This window comes from Catharus ustulatus, chromosome 1 (assembly GCF_009819885.2).
Source record: "Catharus ustulatus isolate bCatUst1 chromosome 1, bCatUst1.pri.v2, whole genome shotgun sequence".
Lineage (NCBI taxonomy): Eukaryota > Metazoa > Chordata > Aves > Passeriformes > Turdidae > Catharus > Catharus ustulatus.
In genome coordinates, this window is record NC_046221.1 from 24,909,760 (window position 1) to 24,932,596 (window position 22,837).

A 22,837-nucleotide genomic window follows, 5' to 3' on the forward strand; every position below is an offset into this window, starting at 1 on the left:
GAATTACATCAATACCAACCTTCTCCAGATTCCTTTTCACTAACAGATTAATGCTAAGTAATATTAATTATATAACTAGATTTTGCATTAGATCCTATTGTCATTTTCACTGTGTTCACTGTTCACTACATTGACAGCACAAAGAAGACCTCAGATGCATCATCTCTTTTCAAGTAAGAGTTAAGGCTTTAATATAACAAGTGTGATGTACAAGGGGTCACAGGGTTTGTTTACACAGTTTTAAAAGAAGTATCAATATGCCCTCTAAGAGTATCCTCCTTTTTATAATTGGGAGAAGTATTTGGTGCAGTAACTGAGGTGGTAACAGCACAGATGTGCTTTCTATCCATGAACACACAGTTCCTTCTTCTTGCTCAAACCAGGGTGTGACTACTTACCTTGTTCTAACTTCACACTCTTTGGGAGTTCTATGATTTTTTGCTATCTCATTCCTATTGACATAGCACAGCAATTTGAGCTTAATCAGCACCTGGATGTCAGCAAGTCAAGACCCCTGTTTAAATCCATGCTCACAGAGCTTTCATGCCTGACTCTCAATAGGAACAACTGTGTTACAAGAATCTCAGAGCATGTCTGCCCAGTGGAGGGACAAGGCATCACCTTAGTGCCAGGTTTGAGTGGAGGTAGATAAGTGCCTGTCCCAGAGTGGCCCCAAGACAGCCCAAGGTAGTGAGTGGAGAGTGGGATCATCAGTCTGGCAACTGTTGCCAGTCAGGATGGTCCGTCAGGCTGGCCCCACCAGCACAGTTTGGAGCTGCACTGCTGCACCAGGCACACCCCTGTCCTATTAGTGGTCCTATTCTATATACTAGTTGGCTGGCTTCTTTTTTCTTCTACTTTCACTCAGAGTCAGGACTGAAGCACGAGAGATAGATTTTTGGTTTTGGACACAGTTGTTTATTAATTTTTATGCATAGTACAGTGAGTTTTACAGTAATTTAGCTACCAAACTAAAAGCAAGAAAATGGAGCTGTATTTCGCTTGATACAAGATCTTTTAAAGGCAAACAGTCCAATTAAAAACTAACATCTATATTATTTATACTTTTGGCCTAATGACCAGACACCCGTGACCTGCTCTGCAGTACTTTCTATCTATAGTAATTTCACTATTATAAGCCGCACCTGATTATAAGCCGCATGTTACAATACAGAGCGTGATAAAAGGTATCTATTCTATCACCATCTATTGAAGGTGGGGTGAGTGATCTTTATCAGTGATCCTTATCTCCACAGGAGATATTCTGCTAATAAGCCATCCATTGAAACCAGGCGGGGCATTGTTCTTTATCTTTTCACAACCCATCCTTCCTCCAGCGAGTCATTTTCTGCTAATGGCCCATTGAGTCCCACTGTGTGACTGATAAAATTACTTCATGCCATTGGAAGTTGCTCCAGCCAGGGGGAAGAGCCCAACATATCTTACCAAGATAAAAACAGAGGTTTTGGGACACTAAGGTAGCCCCTTTCTCCACTGGACTCCAGAGAAAAACCGGATTTCTCCACATCCCCACTGGACCTCCGGAGGGAAACTGCACCTTCTGCAGGAGCACTGCTCCAATTGAATCACATCTGTCACTGCGAGAGGATGCAGCCACCATTTAATGGGACTGCTACCAACACCCTGCCTGACGGGGTGTCAGGTTGTACTCTGACATTGTCAGGGTTTGGGGTTTGTTTCTTTGTAGTACTGTATTTCTATTTTAATTTCCCTAGAAAAGATCTGTTATTCCTAATTCCCATATTTTTGCCTGAAAGCCCCTTGATTTCAAAATTATAATAATTTGGAAGGAGGGCGTTTACATTCTCCATTTCAAAGAGAAGGTCCTGCCTTTCTCAGCAGACACCTGTCCTCCAAACTAAAACAGCAACTTTTCCTTCTTCGTCCATATATAAGCCACACCTGATAATAAGCCGCACTTTGGGTTCGGACTAAAATTTTAGTCAAAATGGTGCTGCTTATAATCGTGAAATTACTGTAATTAAAAACTACTACCTAAAATCAAGAAGAAGGAAGAAGAAGGAAGAAGAAGCCAACATCCAAGAATTTCCACCTTGTCCCATACCTATTAATATATTCTAAAACGCCAAATTCCAAACCCCTCACCATGTGATATTACACACTTCTATTCAAACTACGCACCAGTGATCCTAACTCCATCACTCAAATCTGGAAGCCTTCTCCAAGGCCTCAAGTCAAAAGCAGTGTTCTTTTGAGGGCCAGTGCCAGAAAGCACAGAAAACTCCCAGGCTTCAGGGTTCCAACACTGTCCCACATGTCTGCTAGCCAGGAAAGGTGAAAGGGGCGCTAGCTTCCCTGGATTACACTTTCTGAGGCCACCACACACAGCCTCCATATAGGAGTACCTGGGATCACTCCAGGCTCCTCACCAGACACCAAGATTAATATTGTCAAGTGTTTTACTATATTTTACCATTTTACTTCCAGGCATGAAAAAACTGATGCTTTGATTCCAGTCTGCATAACCACTGACTTAAAGGTATGAATTCAGGCTAATAATTTAAGAGGTTATGACTTATTTATGGAATTGCCCATTATACACTGTTTCACAATTCCTGAATAAAGAGTTCTGCCCAAGGGTAGCAGAAATTATGGGGAAAAATGCAAAAGAGAGGGTTTCTTTAATTATTAGCCAACTAGATTGGCTCTAAGCAGAGTGGTAAAATAAGCAGATGGGACAGGGGCCTTGTTTCAACGTGACAGGAATTGCATCCTGCACACAGACCATACTTTAAGGGTGAATCTCTTAGCTACAGAAACCCCTAGTTCTACCTAAATAAACAATTTAGATAGATTTTCATTTTTTTCCTCTCAGGAAAAGTTGCATCACACAAGTTAGCTTGCATACTCAAGAAGTTCTATGTTTTTCCTGTCTGTTTGGCAGTGCTTCTTACTTCCTGTAATTGCTTAAAAAGTTCACTTAGGATGAGGGTACTATGGAAAATAAAATGCTGCTTTAATAAAATTATAAGAAAAAAAAATCTAAATTACTGATTTTTAAGAATACCAAATCCACCTTCTCAGACTTTCCACCCTCCTGCTTTATCCATACCCAAGGATTACCCTGAAATATCAAAGATAATTAAGACGGGAGAAACTGCTCAGGAATAATCATGTACAAATTAAGCAAAATGGAGAAAGCGGAAAGACAGTTTTTTACTAGATCTCTCTCTCAAATAGATGTGTGAATATCTGAAGGGGTTTCCAAAAGTCTCTGTCTCTTTCTTTACTTTTAACTGAGAGTTCTGTCATACATAATCCTATTGCTTTGGGATTCAGCAGATTTTGAGGAAGCCAGCATACCAAACAGGATTTCACCAGTATGATATTCCTCTCTTTGAGGACATTGACACAGGTATGAAACCCCATAAGAATTATGGTAAACAAGTATCTTGGATATTTTACAGGATCCCCTATTGTAACTACTTTGACTAATAGATCACATATTAATTCCTGATACGTTTCAGTCTCTCTGACAGGATGGCAGTGCTCCCAGCTATGGAAGCTTCCTCATGCCCTAGCATCACATCATTTCTCTTGCAGTGTCTAAAATCTGCTCTTAAAAAAATGCCTTAAAAGGAATCAAAGTATGAAGAACAGAGATGTACTTTTATCAGGCTAAAGGTAATGATCCACAGAGCAAATGTGAGTTCTTCATGGAGTAGCATTAAACCTGAACGCTAACAGGGAGTCTGATGCTAACTGGCTGTCAGACTGCCACATTCTTGAGGACTGATGAGCTTTAGTCAGCAGCATTAAGATCACTTTAACATTAGCTCTCGATAGTATTCAAAGTATAACAGTTTTAACTTCCTGGGCAGGGGTTTTGCATTCTAAGATACTTAAATTCCTGCATTGTTTTCATTTTCCACCTTTGCTTTCACTAATGAATGGAATTTTTACCAAAAACTCTGAGTTCAGTGATGTTAAAAGATATTCTAAAGAAAAACATGGTACCTGCCTGTAACACTTCATGTGTTTGTAAATCACTGGTGTCCATATGTCATATAAGGTCTCTTCTCTTGGAATTAAATTCATAAAACCAAATTTGTGTAATAAAGTCATAATCAAAGCCTTCCCAGACTACAAAGGTAACTCCAAAGTTAGAAACCACTTGGATAATCGTTGCATAGCCTTTTTGGGAATACTTAGTACAGTTTCAAATGCTAGCTCTCACATTTCTTCTGCCCTTCTTTCCAGATGAACCATGCTCACTTAAAGAAAAGTCATTCAGTACTTTATCACTAGTAATCAGTGGATTTCGTTTATTGTACATACATAAAACCTTTCATGGTAAACAGATTTATTAATTTCTCTACATGGCTTTTTCCTTGGCACTCATTTCTGCAGTATAAATGCTTCACTGACTAATAATTAACCTCCAAACTACTGTTACTTGGTGAGAGATTGCATTATTATGATTCCATAGATGAGGAGCCAATGCTGCATTGGTGGGTAGGCATTTTTTTCCCTTAATCAAAGACTTCTAAAACTTACTACCTGCTTTCAATAGCTCAGCATATCATACACATGAAGGATGAAGAAGCAATATCTAACACATGGAAGGAAAAATATTTAAAAGATAGCTGACAGTGAATTGTGCTTCTGTAAATGTTGCATAAATGTACATCACTACTGCAATGGCCACAGCTTATACAACACATCCTGTAGAGGTTTTTCCCATGGAATGTGGCATTTTATTTCAAGGTAAACTGTGGCTGTTTTCTAAATTTCCTAGGCCATTTTTGAATTGCACATAAAACCTGTTCTTCCTTCAGGTTCTTACAGAGATAACATAATTTCTGCTATTTAGCAGGTGAGTTGCTTACCCTAGTGTGAGTTTAATTTCCTTTGGAGAGATCAGTGCTTTCAGCTCTTTTCCTTTCTTCCATTTTTGGATATGCCTGCATGCCTCCTTTCGAGACCACAGTAATTCCCTGAGTCATAGAATAAAATTGGCTGTAAAGGACCTCTGGAGATAATCTAGTAAAGCCTCCTGCTCAAAGCAGGGCTAAGTTCAAAACTAGATCTGCTTATTCAGGGTCATATCCAGGCTAGTTTAAATCTCCACAAGGAGGAGAATTCCACAGCTTCTCTGGGCAATCTATTCCAGTGCTCTACTGTTACCACTCATCGGCTTGCTAATGATCTGGATCCGACTGTGATTTTCAAATGTCCCCCATATAATGTGATTAACACTACTGGATTTTAGTGGCATTCACTCTGGTAATAGTGTGAGACATTCTGCCATTCCAAGACATTTCTTCTTCGATATATCATGTGCAATTTACCAGCAGATTTTCTGAAACACTGCCTTCTGGATAAACTATTAGAAAACACTAATTAGCTGCTCTCCTTGTCCTATCAGACTTTCCAGTATCAAACTGTGCATCTAACATAATGAATTTGGTTGTTAGAGAGGGCCTGGAAGTGATGACATTTAGCATGAGTGGGTTGTTTTGTTCCTGTCTCATTTCATGATTGTTCTTGTGTTGATTTGTTCTTGATTCATTGCCCTAAAGATCCTTAATATCTATGCATACATGGAATACCCTATCATTTTTCTTCTCTACTGCTGTCATCAAGTGCATCCTTTCCCGTGGCTTCTTCACTTTTCTAATTAACATCTTTATTGCCAAGGGGCTCGCAGTGGAAATAGATGTCACAGAGCAATGCACTTCTGGTACTGCCTTCTAGGTAGATTCTGCAGCAATCAGTTGACATCCTCAGTTTTCAAACACACTCATAAACAATTACATGGGCCTGCCAGGCCAAATATTATTTTACAGTTTTTTACTGTTTTTAATGTATTAATCAAATTTAATGTATAGCTAACCTTTCCATGCAAAATTATTTCTGCAGGAGCGCCTATTATAGACATGTCTGGATGCTTACTTGTATCTTTGGACTTTTATCTGCATAGAATAAATGTTTTTGTATACTATGTTTTATGCCACGGATTCAATTTTTCAAGTTAGTCCCAAAACTAGTCCCCAGTACGGATACTAATTTTTGTGGCTATTTTTCCTTAATTAATTTGAAAATATGTACATCTCACCACTATAAATCTTTTTTAAACACAAACATTTCTTCTGCTGGCTGCTCTCCCCAGCAACATTCTTCAGCTGCACACTTTTCACCTTTGATCTCCTCAGTTTGCTTTGCAGTATTCAGCATACATATTCTTAAACACCTGCTTTTCATTTTTCATTTTATGATAGTCTCATGCTCATGGGCAGCTTGCTGGGTTTGTGGCTCTGGACCATGCTTCTAAGTGAACTTTGGTTGGTGCTTTTCTCTGGAACTGTGCACACAAATGACAGCTGACCCACATTTTATCATCTACATGTCATCACCATTACTGAAATGTCCCCTCATCTGATCTGTATCTTTTATGCTCTAGCTATTCTAGTGGCATTCTGGGATGCTCAAAACTCCTCCATCAACATACATACTTTTATTTCATTTTTATCTCTCCTCAGCAAAAACAGTCTGGTTGATTCACTCACACCAAAGGATTCAACAAGTCCTCAGCTTTCCTAAGATTTCTTTGCTCAACAGAGAATTTCTCTCTCTGAAACCATATACTTCAAATTGCTCCAACTATCTATCCACATTTCTTCTGTCAGCTTCAAAACTTTTGCCTTACAGACATTTGCAAATCTTCCAAATCTTCCCATCTCTCTGTACAAAACAATATGAGAAGCAGGATCTTCCTCATTCTTTGCCTGAAGTCCAGCAACAACAAAAAAATAAAATCTATTAACTCAGCCTGTGCATTAAATGAAGCTTTCTTCTTTCAAAAGGTCTACCTTCTAGCCTTTCTCTGTGTGAGGAACATAAAATTTTCTCCAGTTTCTGTCTGTGAGTTTGACTTAAATTACTGCTATAAAGACTGGTACATGGCTTACAGTCCACAAGTCCTGCTCACACACTGAATGTGCTGAGCTAAAGAGCTGCTAAAATTAATTAGCTTTCCAGATAGCTTCTGTACCCTACCCACTGAAGCCTGACATGATAAACCCACAAAGAATAAATACCACCATCTTAAGATCATTACACCAGTATTTTAACGACACATGGTGAAAACAGCTCCTGTAAGAGACTAGAGCCTTTAAACTCTGCTGCAAAATTCTTCACCAAAAATCTTCAGAGGTGTGTGCTGAAGGCAGAATATGGGTGAGATTCTGGCAGGTCACGTATGACTGGTGCATTGCCAAGGGTATTGCCTCTTTCTACTATGAGCTTCTCCATTATGATCTTTTTTCTGTTGTACTCCTGTCTCCTACCAGACACTAAGTGTTTCTTCTCACCTATTTCCACTCTTCATTCTTTCAGTACCATTTACAATTCCTAGTCAGACTTAGTTCCTTCCAAGCTTTCTGCTGCTGCAGTTTGAATCTCTTTCCCAGGCCTTCAGCTTCTCCCCTTCTTAACGCTCTCATTTTCCTGGCTTCATGTCTCCAGCATTTTTAGTGGGGAAGGGGAGAGGTAATTCTGTCTCTTCCAATGCATATTCCTCCTTATGTTCTGATGTCCTGCAAGTTCCTACCCCGTCTAGCCTCTAAATGCCTGTTTCTGGAAATGTCAGTGTTGTTCAAACATCAGTTTCTCCCCCAGAACCTAACGTGTTGTACAAGCTTGTCCTTCTCAAATGACTCCTGCCACAAACTCCACATTCTACTGGTCCTCAGTACTAAACCCTAATTCCAGTGTCCCTCTTCCATGTGTGAAACCATTTCCATTTTTCCATACTGTTTATACCTCTTCCAGCTCTTCTTTTGTAGTTTAAGTGTGTTCTCTCAGCTCTCTCTTAGGCAGCACAAACTGGCTTACACTACCTCAAAACTGTGGCTCCAGAGGAAAGCTCTAGAAGATCTGGCCTGTGCATGTGTGGGTGTGTTCTTACACAAATGTAGAAGGTTCAGTCTTGACTCAGAAGCCATCTACTGCCAAGTCCATTTTCCACCACACGGTAGCACAAGAACTTCTCAGATGAAAAGAGCGACCAGAACTTGTGAACATAAGCAAAGCAATATATCATGCACTGGAGGAGATCTTCAGAGATCATGAAAATTATCTGGCTAAAACATTCCAAATAAACCCAACAGACTGAAGATAGAGACACTTTTTTTTTTTTAAATAACTATGCACTGTTAATAGGGCTGTTTTCCCTCCCAGTATCTCTTCCAGTGTGATGCATCCTTGCTCATCTGAGCCATGTCCACTATTGAGTTCAAGACACTTATTATATTACAGTGAATTTTAAAAAATTAAAATAGTATTTTAATAAAAAATTTTGAACACTTACAAAAGTATTTTTGTAATGATAATAAAGTCAATATTTTATTTTAAAAATCCTGTAATTAATTTATATGTTTAATTTTCACGTAAAAATATTTGAGTATTTTCAACAGTAAAATTAGTTTTGCAATTTCTTAAATTGTACACTGAAATAATCGGCATAATTAACTTTCTTTACATATTAAACCCACGTGATTTCACCATGTGGAATTACACATCAGTTGAAAAAAATGTAATTCATCACTTCAAGAAACCTCTCATCAAACATGTTCTTTGATGTGGTGTGTGATATATCTGTAACATTTGATGATCCACATTACAGTAAATAATATACTGACCATATGTTGCAAGTTATGTAAATAAGTAGGTAAATTATAGGCTTTGATACTAATCAGGCACTGTCCCAATATTTTGCAAGGGCATGGAGATGCTTTCAGTTAATATTTGAGGTTCCTCAGGACCCTTTCTGCTTACAGTGCATACACACCTCCTTCTGGCTTAATCACACTCACTTCTCACGCACTATAGGCCATTCAGCACCACTTCTTGCCCTCTTATTAAGGGGGAGGCTGCTAGTTTAAATGCAAGGAATTGCATAATTCCTGTCACTCAAACAGCTACAGCAATGACAAAATGCTGGAGTGGGTTTGGAGTATTATTCTGCATGTAAATCTGAACAGTAGATGAAAAAGAAATAAATTTATTTGCTCACTACCTATTGGTTTCTTCAGTGATGACCTCTGATTACATCAGGCATTTCATGGGACAAACACTTTTCTTCCAAAACATTTCAGATCTGATTGCCAACAAAGTCAGCAGGCATTTGAACACTTATAAATCCACACATACTCGTTTTCTTTTCAGTGCTGAAATTACTCCAGTCTTTAGGAAGTATACACTATCAAATACCCAGAGACAATAAAAACAAAAAATGCAAGAAAAAACAGCTGACAAGAAAATACCGGGTCTGCTTTATCTGCGGGAACACATGGTAACAATGATTATTATTTATTACTTGATCCTGCTTCAACCCAAAATGTACTTGGCAACATTTGAACACAGAAGAAAATATTGTATTTTAACACAAAGGAGCTCGAAGGCTTGAAAGAGTCAGACCCTTCAGCAGTCTGCAGTAGTGGAAATGGGGCTGAGAACATTAAAGGAAATCTCTACTCACACCATTTGTTCCCCATCACCGAGTTTTAATCAAGACCAGGGCTTAAAGGACTTGTTAAACTCCCACTACAACTTCGCACAGTAAGGAGCCCGTGATCAGCTGTCTATGGCTTACTCTTTCAGTTTCTCAATGTTCTTAAAACACCCTGAAGCAAAGCCAAAGATTTAGCAGAGATTCTCTAAGCTAGTTTGACTAAACTGCCCTTTGAAATGTAAATTAAATTTCCCCTGCTACAATGTAGGCAAATGGAAGACAGGGCTGTCTATTAGATAATCAGGTATTTTGTAGCATAACTTCCCAGTTCATCTCTACCACTAAATGCTCAGGTGCATATGGCATTCAAAACACCTTTAACACCTTTCTTCTGAGTTTTCCCTTTCCTACAAAACATTTAATTCTTTAAATTTTGTGTTATTTGATGCAACTTCTACATCTCATACCCTTCAGTCCAGTGTTTCCACCCCTGCAGCAACAGCACAACTGAGGATAACAACAATAAACCTATCATTCCCTCTCTGTATTGTTTTGAAGACAAACAAACAAACAAACAAACAAAAAAAAGGATCCCAATAGGAGCTGGATTGGCTGGTGAGAACAGGAGTTCTTATCCAGAGGGATCCAACTTTTAGTCACATGAGAACACTCATCAATCGTAGACACTTTTTTTACCAAATCCAAGAAACTTCAGGAAGTTTCTCTAAGCAATCTAAGTAGTGAAGGAGTAAGCATCCTCTCTCTCCTGTCCTTCAGTACTTAAGGCTGGATGAGATTGCAAGTGTTATATTAAGAGCATGAAATACTTACTCTTTATAGTGAGCTAGTATAGTCTGAAGAGAGACTATCATGTCAATGTAAAGATCATTTAGTATCTTTTGTGTTCATTTTACTAGAGTGGATGATGAGAGCCCAAAACATAAAAAGAGTTGTAACTTTGTGGGACAGCATTCATACCTCTTCCATGAGGAATCATACCCATTATTGTCTGCTTGTTAGCTGGTACATGGCAAATTGAACCATCATGTTTCAACAATGAAAAGGAAGAGCAAAGCAAGAGAAGGGCCTAGAGATGAAGCACCTACACAGTAGAGGTAACTAAGACTACAGAATACAAGCTACAGACTAAGGCTACAGGTCACTAAGATTATGTGAACAGAGACAGATATCAAATAAAGTTGGAAAAAATCACATGGTGATAGGCATGCTGAAAATAATGTAGTTTTTGCAAAATAAAGTGAGACATAAAGAGATTTTGTACTGAAGGAAGTGTAGAACATCACCAGTTTGCCACTGAACCACAGTGGGGGTAAATTCAAACAGAAAAGTAATTTTGAGGACTCATGTTGCTTCTTCACAGATCACAAGCCACATCCAGCTTGGCCTCGAACACTTCCAAGTATGCAGTATCCACAACTTCTCTGGGTAACCTCTTCCAGTATCTCACCACTCTTATCTAAAGTTTTTTCCCGTTACACAATCTAGATCTGCCCTCTTTCAGTTTAAAGCCATTCCCCTTTGTCCTTGTAAAATGTCACATATCCTTGTAAAATGTCACTCTCCAGCCCTCTTGTTGACTTACTTTAAGTACTGGAGGGCAGCTATAAGGTCTCCCTGGAGCTTACTCTTCTCCAGGATGAACATCCCCAACTCTCTGTCTGTCTTCACGGAAGTGTTCCAGCCCTCTGATCAACTTCACGTCCCTCCTCCTGGAGAACTGCTCCAAGAGGTTCACATCCTTCTCATGTTGGTGGTCCCAGAGCTGCATGCAGCACTGCAGTGGGGTCTCACAAGAGCAGAGCAGATGAGAGATCACCTCCCTTGACCTGCTGGTCATGCTGCTTTCTGTGCAGCCCAGGACATGACTGACTTTCTGGGGTGCTTGACCACATGGCCAGCTCTTGCTGAGCTTCTCTCCAGCCAGTATTCTATGGTTCATTTAAATCATGATAGTTAGATGTGCTACAGATAACTGCTCAGGCACACAAAACTTGTAGGGAAGATCAAGGTACAAGTAAAATACAACTGAAGAGCCACCTGTGATTTTTCTAAGCAGTTAACAGTCATTGCTGACATCAGCTGGAGGGAAATCAAGACTAAAAAAAAAGAGTCATCCATCTGCATACATCATAGCTTAGATGTTTCATCCATCTGCATACATCATAGCTTAGATGAGCTTTCTGATGTTAGATAATGCCTCAGTGCTACCTGAGAGAAACAGAAGAGGCTAATTCACGCTATGAATTTATTTAGTCTTTGGTTACCTTTCTCTCTCTTCCATCATGCTATAAATGGTGTCATGAATTACAGCAGTTTTTGTTATGTGAGTACTGAAAAGTAAGTAAATATTTCATTATTGAAAAACCACAAGCAGAAAATGCAGTTCACCTTTGAGGGGACACTCTGCCAAGTATGGAGTCTCATTCCAGTCACTAATAAAAGGTAAAATAGAAGTTTAGCTTGTTTTTGTTTTACAAGTATATCTCAGCACAGTCTTAATCATGAAGCTTTGACATCTTTGCAATGGCAATACTGTGTTTTCAGAGACATTTAATATATTTAAAATAGGTATTTTTAAATTGTCAACTTAATTGTGAGAAGACAACTCTGAAGACATAGCACAAGTCATCTTGACTCAAATAACCTCCAAATATGTCTGTAAACTCACTTGGCATTGCCTGCAGACTGTTCAATTTCTAGAAGAAATAACCAGAATAAGAATATTATTTTCTAATTGATGAGGGGCAATGAAGCACTTTGTAGACCCAGAAAGAGAAAGGCATTTTGAACATTTCCTTTTAAAGAATAACAATTTTATAATCCCAAGGTAATGAGAACATCACAAAATAAACATGTCAAAGCTACCAAAAAGTTTGTCATATCTTAATTCTTCTTGAAACTACATGCCATTAGAGCCGTCCTAAATAAAATGCAGCGAAACCATTGATTTAAAAACCTGTTATTTATTTGAATTTATCGAATGCATTATTCATGTAACTCTTGGTAATAGTTAGCATTATTCATCAAAAACCACAGGCAAAGTGATTTGGTTCTTATATACACTGCTGGATACGACCAAGCAAGAAATTATTTGCTAAACAGTGTCACATGAAACTGCAACACTTAAATGTGACATATTAAAATGAAATGCATGCTTATTTCAAAAAACATTCCTAAAAGTGTGGTGAGAACAGCCATTCTGCCAAATCTGTGTCAGGTCTTCTATACTATAAGTGATAAAAAAGTCAGGATCCAGATGCCACGCCATGTCACCTTTCCTGAACCCTCCTGTGAAAAAAGGAGTATGGGCATCATGTTGAGGTGCACTAGAGAAGATACACTTACAGGAACTGCATTTTTCAGTTGGTTTTGTGTACAATATCTACAGCTAAGAAAATGAGTACTGCACCATCCATCCATCTCCTGGACACAGGAGTCTCCCTCCCTGCATGATTCCTCGGTCTCTGGTGCACAGATTAATCTGATCCTTGTAGAAAGCCACCTTTCAGGACTACACTTCAGTATGTAACTTGCTAAAACCAATTCTAGTTCTCCTGTCCACAATATCATCCTAATTCAGAAGGCATTTTGGGAACCATGGAAAAACACACGGCAGCACACCTCTGATGGGCTTTATGTATATGCTTGTTCCCAGTGCTATTCTCTATCAACTATGAGCAATGACTACACTTTCTTCTTATGGCTAAATACCCAAATTTCTCGTACTTCCTTGGTTAAGTGGTAAATCTTTGCATATATCCATACAAAGCAGCACAAAGAGTCAAAAGGAGTTCACTGCCAGAGGGCAACTACCACCCCCAGGTCCTTCCCATGCTGCTTAACTGAGTCACCTCCAAAGCATGGAGCCACCTGAACAGTTCACAGGCTCTAGGGTAAGGCAAGACCACGTCCTTGGTTTGTTCAGAAGATGGCCTGAAGAAAGATTCCAGTGGTGTGGATATCACCTTGATTAAAAACATGTCCATCTGAAATGTCTGTAACTACACTTAGCAGGAAACTTGGATTTTCCAGTTGTAACTTGCAGGTGACTTCAAGTCAAACATTATTAGCAGTGCTTCTTCTTAACTGATGCATGGACAATTCTCACTGCTATTGTAATATTAGGTAGTTCTTCATGTAAGCAATTCAGTGTATCTCTTTGTTTAGGTTACTTCAAAATTCACTTCTGAAGTGACTAAAAGCAATGTCAAATGGAAAGTGGGAGTAAGAGCAAAAACCAATATAAAATCACATGAAACTATACGCTGTTCTATGGAAGGCCAATGCTACTAAATATAGAAATTAATACTGAAGAAAATAAGATCAGTGGAAAATAACATACAACCTTAAGGTATTGGTCATTAATTTCTGGGTGCCCTTTTTAAAATAATCAATTAACATTTAATCCTCTTAAAACGTGCTCAGTCTACTGTTGTTACATACAGAGTATTCATGTTTCAGACCGAGATCATCATCTGGTCTTTGGCTAGATGTCTTAGACCTTCTTGACTATTTACACTGCAAATTTTTCAGGAGAGTGAATTTAACTCTGTGTAGGGACCTAACTGGATGTCACTCTAACAAAAACAGTAACTGAAAGTCCTCAGCACGTAACAGGATCGCCCCTGAAAGGTGCAGGTAAGATCTGTGCTGGCATGAATATGAGTTTCAATATTGACAGATGACAACAGTTAGGACCCAAACATTTATTACCAGAAATGAAGCAAGACTGAGTTTACCAGCTTACTAGTATGTAGAACTAACTAACACTTTCAAAACTGAATTTCATTGTATTTTGTAGGATAGTTTCAGTCCCATATAGCTCAATTATTTAGTTGCTTATTTTTCAAAAAACTTCTATTTGCATGCATTAAGGAAAAAAAATAAGCAGTCTTTTTTTCTATCTACTGATTTTTCAGGAACTTTGAGTCATTATATGCGCTCTCTTTCTCCATTTCCACTCACACAAAACTAGTAGGAATTACTGACAGCTATGTTGGTCATACCACTATTATTATGTAACAGGACTTGCAGATAGCTTCTTACAGGTCCACAGATACAGATTTAAAATTAACTAGCTAGGTTTTAAACATGATTCCATTTTATCTCAGTCTAAAAGAGAGCTGGAATAAGAATAATTCATCAAACCTTCTGTAGAACATTGTTTTCATCGTTAATGAAAATTCTCAGCTTTTCAGATGCTTTCCAAAATCACTCAACTGTAGACATGCAAAGAAAAAGTTTGCAAAACTAGATTCTGTCAGTTTATGAAGCTAATCCTTGTAAGCATATTACTCATTAACATTTCATTAAGGTTTTTAGAAAAGATGCTTCTGTTCATTCATCTCTCAACAAAGCTTATGAACTGCAGAGAACTAAACTGTAACATGCTTCAGTTGTTTGCAGACGTTTTTATAGTAATTCAAATATTTAGCAGTTTACTTGTAAACTTCTTTGCCACAAATGAAATAATAAAAAAAATATTCCCCCCTGTGCTGTTTGAATACCTGTGGTGCATATGCAAACTGGAATTCAACTTTTTTTATGAAAAAGTGATCCAGTCTGATGAAACATAAAAATTGGAGTGTGAGGCAAATCTGAACTGCCTACTCCTCTTGAAAGCAGAATACAGTTTATTCTATATAGCTTTTTTAAACAAGTATTAAGACCTGTGTGGCTCTTATCCATGATTCTAAAGCAGCACTACCTAGAGTTGTTTGAAGTGCTATCACCAGCCAGATTTAAACATTGCCACCTGAATTTCTAAGTAAATTTGGCTGGCACTCACTATAAATGATAATGAAGAAATGGTGAAACCTCCACCCTTTGGAGGGGTTAATTGGGATTTTGTCATTGATCTTAACAGGATCAGCATCTACCCAAGATTTATAAAGTTTCCGTACTCTAATGTTTTCGTGCCAGTAAGTACAGTAGCACAGCATTTTAGTTCATTCAGAACTATTACATGTCAGCTAGCATATGACAGCTATAGTAAGCATCAGTGGGAGCTTAACAAAAGTTGCCTACCAGCAAAGGTTATCCTATGTCTGAAGAAATTACAATGAAGTATTAGCTCTTCTATATTTAATTTACTTACTTGACAATTATGCCTAGGATTCTGAGAGATGAATTAAATTCTCTCTTCAGCTCAACACGACCTGCAGTTTGAGCTGTTGGTAGCAAAGAAATGTTATCCTGGTCAGCCCTGATATACTCAGCCCTAAAGCAGCATAGGGACCCTTTCACTGACCAAACACAGGGGTTTCCTCCACAATATCATCCTTCAACCACTGAAGGGGAAAAGGAGCAGAAGCAAAATCTTAATTTCATTCAGTGCCTATAAAAAAAGCAAATGCATTATACCATTATGTCTTGTTTAGCTCATTCAAAACTCCCTCTAATCAGACTACTTAACTCAGTCCTGAGAAGAATATCACACATTGCATTACCCTTAAGAAGTTCAAGGGTTGCCAGTGTATATAAAAGCTTGGCAGGAAGACATTTGTTAGATATCGACACTATTGACTTCAAGAGGTCCTAGGATACACATCTTTCTATTTACTCTTTTTATGAATGATTTTTTCATTCATCATTTCAGCTACAACTGCCATTCTGTAACTAAAATAAACCAGAAGTTTTTTTCATTCCTTTGTCGATTGTCAACTACATTAACCTTGACAAAAAAACCCACAAGTATGAAATCAATAAAGCAATTTAAAGACAAAATTGGCAGGCACTATATTGCACTTGGACACATCCAGTAAATAGAGTAATACATCAATCTATCGTCATCAATGGCAATATTCTGAAACCTACTAATGTTGTTTATTACATTTGCGGCGTGAAACGCCAAAGTAAGTACAGATATCGGTCCAGCAGATGAAAAATGACACGGAGATAATATCTGACATGCCTGAGAAGCACGAACTAGTGACTCAGGTGTCATTTAAACGCCCCGTCCTTCCAGCACGGAGAACGGCTGCTCCACAACCGATACGGTACCGGCAGTGCCCGGCTCGCCAGCGCAGAAGCCGCTGCGGAAACTCCGGGACCCGCCGTGCCCCGTCCCCGCGCTGCGCCCCGGTCGCCAGAGCCGGCCAGCGGTGGCCGCCGTCCCTCGCCCCTGGCCCCGGGGGGCACCGCACACTCCGCCCCAGCGCGTCGGAGCTCCTGCAACCCACTCCCTCTTTACCCCTGTTTTTGGTGCACTGCCGGCCAGGGGCTGTGTGCCCCCGGTACCCCGCTCCCCGCCTGCCCCGTGGGTTCGCAGGACCCCGGCGCCTCTCCCGCGTGGGGAAGGGCAGCGGCGAACTTGCCGGGACTTACGGTGGCAGCGCTACCGACGCTGGCGCGGCACCTCTCCCGGCCTCCCGTCACCTCGGGCCACCTCCGCGGCGGCTCCGTGCCCGCACCGGAGCAGCCCGGCCGCCCCTTCACTCCTCGGAGGGGCGCATGGCGCTGCCCGTTCCCCCACAGCCGCCCGCTGGGTGCCCGCGTCCCGGAGGGGGCGGACAGGCACTAGCCAGGGTCGAGCCCCTCCGGCAGGGCTGCGCCTCGGGAAGCATCTGCCTCGCCTCTCCCGCGACGCGCCCGCTCTCCGCTCCACCCCGGGCGCGGCGGGGCTTCGCGCCGACGTCGGTGCGGGGCGGCCAGAGCCCGCCCGGCGGCGGTGGCAGCGCCTCCCCCGCCCCCGCCCCCGCCGCTCCCGGCGCTGCTGCCGGCGGGGCGGCCGTGCCGGAGCCGGCGCTGGTGCTGCGGGGGCGCGGGGAGCGGGGCCCTGCCGCGCTCCCGACACAGCGCCGGAGGAACGGGGGTCGGGCTGCGCGGGGCCCGGAGGAGCCCGGCCCAGGGGCAGGGACGGGTCCCCCACTCCCTCGTCCCCGCAGCGCGGCCGACCGCCCTTTGTACCGGAGGTCCTTTCCGTGCGGGGCCGGGAGTTGCCGGTCCGCCGCCCGCCCCGCTCTATCCGCAGCGAGAGCGCTTCGCCCCACAGGAGCTCGGACCCTGCGATGTCAGAGGCCCAGCCGGAGACCTCGCCTCTCCTCCTCCTCCTCCCCTTGGAGGAGAAGGTCCTCAGACCCGAGGCAGCGCTGAGGTTCTATCGCGGGCATCTTTAGGAAAGGAAAGCCAGGTGGATGCAGGGCGTGAAGCGTGGGACCCCTGCGATCCAGCACCTGGGCGGGTGGGGCGCTACCCCCGCAGCGGATCGAGGGCTACTGGGGCCCCTGACCGCCCCGGGGATGCTGTCCCGCGTCCTCCCGTCTGCCCCGTCTCCTCTGATGCTCTCCAGCTTGCATGAACCATCTACCTACCGTCCACCAAGCTGGGGAGGATGAAGAAGAGTTGGCAGCAGCACTCATCGGATGGCAGAGTGATCTAAATTCCCGTTTCTGCTCCAGAAGTCATGTAAGCGTTTTAAACTAACTAACTCTAAGGAGAGCCCGAGAAAGACCTGGTTCCGAGCACCTCTGGCCACCTCTGGTGCCCTCAGAAAAGCAGACCCTAGCTACGCGGGCATCCAGGGGCAATTGAGCCAACACCTCCTACCTCACGGAAAAGTGTCGAGTGGTTGTGCATGAAGTAGTGCAGGGGAGGACTTTTCTGCTATGACTGTTCCAAGCTGCCCAATATTTAAATATGCAGAGAGCCACGGTGAGGGTGGGAGCCGGAGCGGACGCGCGGTGGGTGATTCACCTCAGCACTCCTGACAAACATGTCAGTGCGGATAGCAGGTACTGGGGCGTCTTCCCAGCAGGTGGAGTCAGGAGGCAAACAAAAACTTGCTCAAAAGGTACCACCACTCGGCTGAGGACAGATTTTTTTCCTTTCATTTTTCTATGTGAAGGATGTTGCTACCATCAAATAAAATAAGCTCTGGCTTTAAATTCGCCTGGCTTGCTTCTGAATGGAAAGTTAGGTGCTACTGAAGCGGTTCTCAGGTGTTTTTCTTCCACCTACCACTTTCTCTTGCAGACTACAGTCAAATTTTACAGCTTGCCTTTCTCACAGAAACCTGCACGCAAAAGCAGCTGGCTGCCTTTTTGCAGCTCAGGCCATTCTGAGAAGGGTGGGAGGGACAGGAACAAGGGAGCTCAGAAGGAGTGCTGGGCTTAGCATGCACCAAGGTTCGAGAAAAAGGAACTTTTTGCCACTTTTCCCAGCAGCTGATAAAAGAGTTCCCCCAGATAACATAATCGAAGAAGATTTGTCCTCCTTGATAGTGGGGTGGAGGGGAACCATAATAGGAGTTGAGACGCTCAAGGAATACTGATGTAAATTGTTATGCCTTTAGGATTTAAACTTTCACTGTAGGTTTTATCCTTTACTCATGGAGACAGCAAAGAGAAACAGTGGAAGCTACTTTTATGAGCTCTCATAGTGCCACAATTGCTTCACTCTTCACAGCATTCTCTGGTAGGAGCAGTGAAGTTAGGGGAGTTTCTCATTATCTGCACTAAGTCTGGCACCATGGAGCAGCACCCCTATGGACTCACTGCAGTCGTGTCCCTCTCATGCTACAGCTGCCCCGAGGTGGGCTTTGGTGAGTCACAGCTCTAAATGCTTCAGATGTTTGTGGAAGAGGGATGGATGAGAGGCAAAACCTTATGCTGAAGCCTGGGGAAAGCAAGAGGACCCCCCCTTCCTGACGTTGCAGCAGTAAATTGAAAGAGGTAAAACAGAGAGCTAGTTTCTCCCAAGGCCCACCTATTTAGGATTTTTTTATATGTTATACAGCTAATACTGTTCATTCTAGGATTGGAACACATCACGTTTTCACTGGCAGGATTCATATTTGTTTCAAAACAGATTGCATGTTGGTCTGTTTTCTTAGTGAATACTATTCATCTGCTTAAGTATAAATCTGTCATCCCATAATCTGGAAATCGCTTTCCTAAGGTTTGGGTGGTTTTTTATAAACTCCCATTTTGTTAACCATTACCTTGACACAGAAGCAACACTTTTTCATTTGTTCTGCTGTAAGCAATTTCCCTGTGCCCCATGGGACTGCAAGCATGAGTGCTTACTATTTAGAATGTGTGTGAAATACTGATCCCACCCATAAAAAAACACTGGAAAATTATTATTCACTGTACCTCAATGGTTTTATTTCTGCTTCTGCTCAGGAGTCATTACAACAATGAATTCTGCAGAGAAGAGGCTGAGCTAGTGTTCTGTGTTGTGATATTATAGTTTTGCTTTGTACATAAAAAGTAAAGAAAGTCCAAACTTTGCAAAATTCCAGTGATTTTGTTCTGTTATGAGGGAAAACATTTTTTCACACAGTATGGAAAGTTTTGTAGTTGTGTAGTTTGTCTCATTTATACCATATTTTATTCAGTAAATTTTTTTTGTTTGCATTTAATGGTACTAGAAGTAAGGATGCTACTTGTGAAATAGGCACTGTCCTAATTTTCTTGGTCAGGTGAAGAATTTGAAAGATGAATTCCCATCTGGACCTAGAAACATTCCATGAATTGTGTAGAGATATTTCCAAAATCCTCTGCAGATGCCTGCATTGCAAGCTGTTTGGAGACAGACTATTTCCCCTCATAATTTATGTATCTTTCTTGCTTGGCATGGTGTACCCCATAGCAATGACCCAGAGCACAGTATTATCAAAGAAGAGTTGTTCAGATTTAGTTTGTTTGAAGCATGGGAATTGTGAGCATTGAGCTGTCTACAGAAGACTGGAGGCATGCTGTATCCTTTGATAAAAGGATTGTAAATAATGCGTTTGAGTGAGGGCTACATTCACAATTTGGATAAAATACTGAAATTAGTAAAAGACAGTATTTAAAGAAAAAATGAGTACATTCACCCTAATCAGGGTCAAAAGAATGATAATTTGCCATTAGTTTTAGCACAAGTTACATCAGTCCCTATAAGGCTTACATAGGAATATTTAATTCTTTTACATACAACTTTGTAATCTTCACTGCTGGAAGTGACCTTACTAAAAACTCTGAGAATAGTTACAGCATTGGGATAGTCCAGCACTTCCAAAGCCTGTCTGCTGAAAAACACTTCAGCCCTGTGAGGGGGAAATTCATGGAGTGAATAAAGCTGCTGTTCAGACCATGCATCCCTAATGAGACCATTTTTCATGCCTGATGAGATAATTTTTCTTTTAATTTTAAATAACAATAAAATAATAAATATAATATAAGAATAAAAGCAATCACTCCAGAATTAGGGATTTTCAGAGTGGCAGGTAAACATATTTAAGAAACTCCTGCCAATTGCTTCTTATGACATATAAACAGTTTAGACTAGAATTATTAGAGGAATAGAGCAGTGTTTTATTTCTAATCCCAGAAACTATCAAGTTATCCAAGAACTCTACCCAGCTCTTTCCAAAATAAATGATTGTGTTTATTTTTTGTTATCTTAGTTTGTGGAAACCTGAAAAATCAAGACTTGTGTGTTTATCCAGGTCTGATATCTCATTAAAATTATGTACAAATTATTTTAATGTCACAGTAGATTTATTTAAATGAACTGCTTAATGTACAATAATCTCAGTAACTTTATTAATGTACAAAAAAAGCATGGGTAGTTACATTTGCCTCCTTGCTGAAATTTCTATTTTTAATTCCTGTTATATTATTTAATCTATATAAGTATTAATTCTTCAGTTCACATCTCAGGACATTCTAAGAGGACCTCCAAAACCTTTTGAAGTGAAGGGAAAAAATCCTGAAAAATGCCTCTAAAATATAATTTGTTGGGTATTAGTGGATTTTTGGGTTTTTTCGAAGAACAATACATTCAGTCAATAGTTAGGAGACAGAAAAAATAGAAAATGAAAAATACAAAAAAAATTATTTGTATTCAAGTTTTTAAAGCATAAACAAAAATGAATAGAGACATTGGAGTTGTTAATATTTATACCACATTAAATTTTCTCTGGAAGAGCTATTTTAATTTAGCAATCCATGTTTTCATTAGTACAGCACTCAGTAATTATCCATATTGGTAGCAGAAACACAGTGGGCTTTGCTTGTGCTGTGTAGAGGAGGGAAAGGGAAAGCAAACAACATAATGAAAATCCAGAGAATGTTTCCAAAGAGTGGGCATCTGATTCCCTCAGAATGAACAAGCATTTTCCATCTTCACTTGGAATCCAGTACCCTGGGCTTCATTAAGCTAGTGTGTAGCTGTGCATGATTCTAGAGAGAATCTCAACCAAACATCAAAAAGAAGAGCATTTCAAGAGAATTAAATGCACTGGCAGTTACAAGAAGTGTCCTCTCTGCTGTTTGTACAGTATATAAATCATAAAATATTCTAGATTACACAAAATTTCCCTGCAAACTATTTCAAGAGCCTTATGAGATATCTACAAACCACCAGTAGGCATATTTAATAAATCATACATACTTATAAAGTCCTATCAACATAAGTTTTACCTTAATTCAAAAATGAAATTTAAAACAAGAGTTACAGGTAATGTGAGAATCTATTAAAACTCAAGACTCATCTATGTATTTTCATACAGATTAAATTTTCTATCTTTGCAAAAGTGGCCTGGGGTCTATATATCATTAAGGCTTTGCTTACCCCCTCAGTATATGTTTTAAATGAAACTAAAGCAGTGCCAAAACTGGTTTGTGAAAAAAAGTGAATTTTGGTTCAAGTCTTTACTCTACTAGACAGAAATTAATATTTCTGATTAGCATGGCATTTTAAAAAATCTTATTGCCTGAAAAATATAACTGTAATAGACACATAACTGATTAAACCCCAGCTCTTGACAGTAAATGTAGGCTTAATCATTCTCGTTATCATCATTTGTTTGTCGCTCAGTTTGACATGTGTAAAATTAGCTTCTGCCCCTCCAAACAAGTTGGTGTGTAGAAGTCTCCTTGTGCTGGGTGTGAAAGTTCTCCCACAGCACCACGATGAGTGACTGACATAGAGTTCCTTGGGTGCAGAGATGTTTGCAGGGTGGAGGTGTTAATTGTAGTCTTTAAAGGAAGGCACTGCTGTTTTTCACTGCTGTTTCTTGCCTCCAGAGCCTTGGGATCACAGATCCATGCATGTACTTGAGCAGTGAGGGGCCTTACACATACTTGGCCATAATGACATCTAGTACAGGGAAACTGGGAAATGTTTCAACTGGCCGATTATCACTACTACAAAGAGATATTAGAGAAGAAATCTAATTGATTTTTATCAACTTTTTAAGTAAAGATGAAATTGGCAGAATTAATTTCAAACAGCAATATTTAGAGAAGCCGAAGAGGCAGAACTTCAGATAGTTTTGTCCAGATACATCTGATTTCCCCTATAGTCTTTTCTTCTCCTTTACACTGCAGT

General features: G+C 40.5%; 1 protein-coding gene across 4 annotated transcripts in view; it reads right to left on the reverse strand.

Moving 5' to 3' along the window:
* CALCR (calcitonin receptor) overlaps positions 1 to 20,659 on the reverse strand; it is a 170,161-nt gene extending 149,502 nt beyond the window's left edge. For 2 of the 4 annotated variants that reach the window (XM_033054459.1, XM_033054449.1), the window contains exon 1: positions 16,844 to 17,122. The gene's annotated coding sequence lies outside the window, so the exon portion shown is untranslated. Of the gene's footprint in view, positions 1 to 16,843; positions 17,123 to 17,829 lie in introns of those variants that run through there. The other 2 variants (XM_033054456.2, XM_033054443.2) reach the window with 2 other exon arrangements.
* Positions 20,660 to 22,837: the final 2,178 nt, after the last annotated feature.